Genomic DNA, 5,834 nt, shown 5'->3' with positions numbered 1-5,834 from the left:
TTAAATGAAAGTTTATGAGGCTAAAACCCAGGTTTCAGTATTTTTTGAAGCTCCCGGGTGTTTTCTATGTGTAGCTAAGGTGAGGACTCTGCCTCAGGTGACTTTCTCCTGCATTCCCTTGCTCTTGGTAGGCCTCCAGGGCCCTGCTTAGGGTGGAGGGGAGCTAGACCCATCCCCACAGCAAAGCTAGTCTACCAGGAGGACCTCAGTGCTACTTGGCTTCCAGTATCAATGCAATTTTATTAAAACTTCAGAATAATTTTGAAATGGAGTAGAGCAAGAAATTACTTCAGCCACTGGATGGATGTAGGGAGCAGCAGTGGAAGGAGGATATGAGTTAGAATATCTGGGTTTCTTGTGAGGTGTGCTGTCTAACAACTCTGTGGTCTTCGACAAGTGACTTTACTCTTTTTTTTTTTTTAATTTATTTATTTGACAGACGGAGACCACAAGTAGGCAGAAAGGCAGGGGGCGGGGGGAGCAGGTTCTCCACCAAGCAGAGAGCCCAATGTGGGGCTCAATCCCAGGACCCTGGACCGTGATCTGAGCTGAAGGCAGAGGCTTTAACCCACTGAGCCACCCAGGTGCCCCAAGTGACTTTACTCTTAGTCTCAGATTCCTTATAGCTCTGCCTCTCTAGGTTGCTACTAGGATTAAGTGATCTAAAACTCATTAAGAATTTTGCAAAATGTGAAATTCTACATAAGTATTATTAGTTTCATTATTTTGTAGCTAATAATATGAAGAACATACTCAGGAAAAGATGATATCTGAGGAAGACACGAGAAAGGTTGACTTAATCTTCCTAGGAAGACCTGGGCCCCTGGATAGGCAGGGAGACCTAAATTCAAAGACAATTAAATAGGGGGCAAATCCATGGACTGAAATTAAAAGAGCTTGACAGCCCAAACATGAAACATTTCTTTCTGAGAAATCCAAAGAAGAGACTCTGAGAAAGATCTTCCCTTTGCCTTTCTGATGACTTCCAGGAATTTATCCCAAAGTGGTGATGTCCCTGAATAAATAGGTTTTCTTCTCATAATTAAGCCAAAGGTTCTGGGAATGGGCTGAGAACAAGACTGAATTCATTACTGAGATTGCTCACAACTTAATTCAGGTCCCAAGGAGGTGGTATCTATGTGTCACCAGAAAAGAGTCCTTGCATCTAACAACAGTCTACATACGTCCTTATACTGACTTTTTCTTTTCCTCTGGACTTAATCTATTCTCTGAACAATAATAGGCCCTGGAAGGAACTTTACTGTAACACTGTCTGTGGGAGGAGCTCAACAATGGGGCCATTTGGGATATCACTCAACATCAGTAGTGACTAGAGGAAGTTGAGGGCCCCTATGAATAGGGGCAAAGATTTTTCACCTTTGTATTCCCTGCAAGTCACATAACACAGGACCTAGGAGAAAAGTATACAATGAATCAATGCCTTGCAAACTTCTCCTGCAGTTTCCTAGCAGTTTCCTCCTTTTCTTGTTATTTCCTCCACGGTTCCTCGCCGCGGTAAAAAGTTAATAATTATTTATGGAGTGAACAGCATTTCCATCACATCTAACACACTGAAAATGTCCACTGTTGTGTAAGCATGTTTTCCTTTTGCCCATCTTAGCCCACCATAGGCTGCAACCTCTCCTAAATGGATTTACTGCCCCACATTTTGAAGATAAATAAACCCTAGCATGTAGATGGTACATTCTACTTGTGTAATCTAATTAGATCTTCATAACTTCGAGAAGAATGACTATTGCAGTCATCCAGGCAAAATATAAAGGAAAATATAAAAGAAGAGTGACAGTAGGAGGAAGAAAAGTAGGAAGCTTTCAGACCAGGTTTCTGGCTTGGACACCTGAGTGGATGATGGTGCTCTTCACCGAGATATGAAGGAGGCACAGTTTTGAGGGGAAATATGGTAAGTTTAATTATGGACATGCTGACTTCATAGACACCTATTACCCAGGTGGTGGCGTTGAGTAGACTTCTGGGCATGCAGATATGAAACTCAGAGGAGACATCTGGATAGATATATTCTTGACCATCATTAGCATATAATAATAACAGAAATCCAGCAAGAATGAGTATAGAGAGAAGACAGTGAAAGTAGTTTTAGGAAGAAAGATGTGCCAGACCAGTCGCAGAGAAGTGAGGAGAATGGTAAAAATGGATACAGCCAGCAGTAAAGAAGAGGGGTTAGTGTGGAAGGGGACATTAGGTCAAGGGAGAGATTTTTGAAGATGGCAAAGACATGTTTAAATGCCAACGGGAAAGAACAAGGTGGGCCCACTGAGCATTTCTGTATCTGTCTGTCCATCACCACACCATTGTCATTGAGCACAATGACTCTCAGAGAATATTGGTCACTGCTTCACTTCTGCCTTTGAAACCTAGAACAGGTTCTTCTCTTAGCCAAGTCTATCTCAGAATCATACAGTTCTCAGTTTATCCAAGTTGACACATCACAATCTGGCACAGTCCCATTTACTTGGTATCCACACAAACTTTTTTTTAACCATATTTAATTCCCAAACAAAACCAGCAACAGGGCCATGCTTTTGTATAACATGATTAAATTACCCTTTCTACAACTGAAAACTTGTTAACCTTCTCCTAATAAAAGAGTACACCAAAGTCTACTTTGTCTATCCCGAAGAGCACAGTTTTGTCACCCACCCAGCACTAAATTGAGCCTTGAAAAGCTATTACATAATTCAACCAGGTCAGTTGCTTCCAAGGTATAGGAAGACTAGTACTGCATTCATTCTCTGTAAAATGAGATTCCTGGTCAGAATCAAGACTGATGGGACACCATTATTGTGAATAAAGCATTCTGGACATCCACAGATGAGTAGTTTCGGAAGAAACATTGCAGGAAGGGATGGTGAAGCTATACCCAAACTAATTATCTATTCAGGTAAGAACAATGCATTTCTCTTCTATGGTGGAAATGGTCCAATGTAATCAGCCTGATGCCAGGTGGCCTTAGAAATAATGCCCTGTCTCCTCTTGGTGTTGGTCTTTACTGTTGGCAGCTGGGGACTCAGGAATGGAAATAACCATACTGGCTTTGGTGAGAGAAAGACCCTGTTGCTGCATGATCTCTATCCTTGCAACTATGGCCCCTTTATTTATGAAGCATTGGGAAAGTACAGAAGTGACTGGGAAAAGTCACTTATGACATCCATAAGACAGGTCATCCTGTCTACTATTAAGATCCTTCTCTGGTAAGATTGGTCTTTGGTGAGCATTCAACTGGGACACACATATCATATTCTGAGTTCATTCAAGAAGGTCTATCTTCATATCTCTTCTCCAAAACTCATTGCCTCTGATTCTTCTATGATCTTCCTTCCAAGTCCATAACCAATCAACCAAACTGATAGCCTTGGCTCACGAATTAATACAGATCCACAGCTCTGGTCATTTTTTCCTTCCAGGCAAATTAAACAACGAGGTACACTGTTTTGCCTACTGAGAATTTCTCTTCAACACTGTCTTTCGCAGCCACACTTGAGTGGGACTGTAATCCTGCAGACACATAACTTCAACTTCTGCTAGCATTTTTGGTAGAAATATCTGTAAACCCAACCCATTATTTTCCTTCCTCAATTAACTGATTCTAAAAAACACCCCCATGAAGCCACAGATGCACACCAAGAGAGGAGAGGCAGTGTGGCGAAAGTGGGTTTCTCAGGAATCTGGGCCACTTACTGATGCAATTTCTTATATCTCTGGGACCTGCTTGAGCCCGATCTCTTACATGTCACTCCCACCTGATGATGAAGTGATACTGTGCACACCCCACATTATAGCTTATTGGGTCCAACATCACTCATTCTGTGATGAGCAGCTCAGTTTGCATGATGTCCCACAGTTACGTGTTTAGGCTCTAGTAGGGCCTGTTTCTATGCCAGAAGCCGTTTCTCCAAAGAATAGTAATTGGGATAGGATGACATAATTTTGTTTCAAAATCTCTAAAGATCTTTGCTATGATTCACCCACAGAGGTTTGCCAAATGCTCTACAACGCACCTCTATCTGTTAAAGCATTTCAAGAACCTTTGGGTCTGCTGAGTCAAACATCTGCTTCCAGTGGTCTTTACTAGTGGGCATTGAGAAAAAAGCACTTGCCATATCCAAAGTGTATGTAGTTTTGCTTCAGCAAAGAAACCACCTCTGGAGCTGTAGCCCAGTAAGCAGTTAGAAGGAAGAGCTCTTGGCAGAGTGGAGGAGAGCAAGAGCAAGCTACAACTCGCTGGGAACCTATGTATCTGTCTGTTACCACATCTGACTACCATGACCTTCAGAGAATAATGGCTGCCTCTCCACTTGTACCTTCCATATTTGCGCAAGTTTCTCTTTAGGCCAACTCTAGCCATGAGTCACAGAGGAAAGGAAATACTGGGACACGGTTCCCAGCTTAATCAAGTTGATCCAGCATAATCTAGTACACTGGGTTTTATGATTATTCTTATTTTTTATTTTTTAGCATGTATATATATTTTATGTTTATTATTTTGCATATGTGGTTTAGTTCATAATTTTAAAAAAAGACGTTAAAACCAATTTAAAAACTGATGCAGAGACACTCTTGTTACAGAGATATATGTAGAAAAAAATCATTTGTAACTGAGAAAAATTATATTTTTTCGTATGCCACACTCTTCCGTCTCCTATCAGAGAGACTCCTTTTCAGAGTGCTGAGATGAATCTAAGGATGCCGTCCAGAGAGGGAACCATGAGACGGGGGTGAGGTGCCAATTTGGGATAAGAGGCTGGAGAATTTAGGAGAACAATTCTTGAGGCAGGGGGAAGCTTTTTGAAGAGTAAAGAAAATTGTTGTCCACAATGGACTATTGGGAAAAGAAGAGATCTTGAAAGGGGATTTTTATTAAGATTTAAAATATGATTTTACAACACAAATCCTCTCCCCTATATGTGCAGAATTCTCAACAAAATATCTATTTCTCATCCATGCATGGAAGAGGTAGATCTACACTGGGACTATGTCAAAACGCTGAGTGCGAGCTCAGTAACAGGTCTGAGCCCGAGCTATTATTGCTCCCAGCAAGCCTGCTACACTCCTGATATATTTAAAAAACCAGTGTAAAACACTGTTATTAAATTGACATAAGCAATTTCTGCCCTGCAAGAAGACACTTTGAGGCAAATTATCCTTTGTATCAGGGGATAAAGTCCTGAATTGCCCCTTTAGATACCAACATAAAACAAGTTTCCTCTTACTGTTCTTGGGAAGATCCGTGATATAACCTGAATGCAGATATTTTAGCGAAAAAAGCCAGGTGACTATGGTGTAGTATAAATTGTCCTGGCTAGCTTTTCGCAGCCAAAATTATGCATCTACAGACTTTGTTGCTTCTTTGGGAGAAATGTTTATTTTCTCTGTATCAAATTAAACTGGAGGTTCCTTACCTAGAAGCAGTTGCTTATTCTTGTAGAGATCTATGTGCCTTTATGTGCAGAAAGAGGAAGCTGTGAGGATGAAAAAAGCAGGAGGTACGTGAAAACAAATTTTCACCTCACCTGGAATCGTCTTTTTAAAAAGGTGGGCTCAGTTTGGTGCATGCCAATGGTTTAATCTCCAGTACATGGGACATGTGGTTAACAACATGGGCTCTGGAGTTAGACCACCTTCATCTGAATCCCCCCTCTCATTTATAGGCTGTGTTGCCTTGAACAAATGACCTAATTTCTCTATTCTTCATTTTCTTTATTTTAAAATGGGAGGGATGATAGTTGCTACTCTATAAAGTTGTTGAGAGGATTGAAAGAAGTGAACAGAGGGTTTATCACAATGCTTGGCATAGA

Source organism: Mustela erminea, chromosome 12 (assembly GCF_009829155.1).
Source record: "Mustela erminea isolate mMusErm1 chromosome 12, mMusErm1.Pri, whole genome shotgun sequence".
In the NCBI taxonomy this organism is placed as follows: Eukaryota; Metazoa; Chordata; class Mammalia; order Carnivora; family Mustelidae; genus Mustela; species Mustela erminea.
This window is presented reverse-complemented; position numbering follows the sequence as displayed.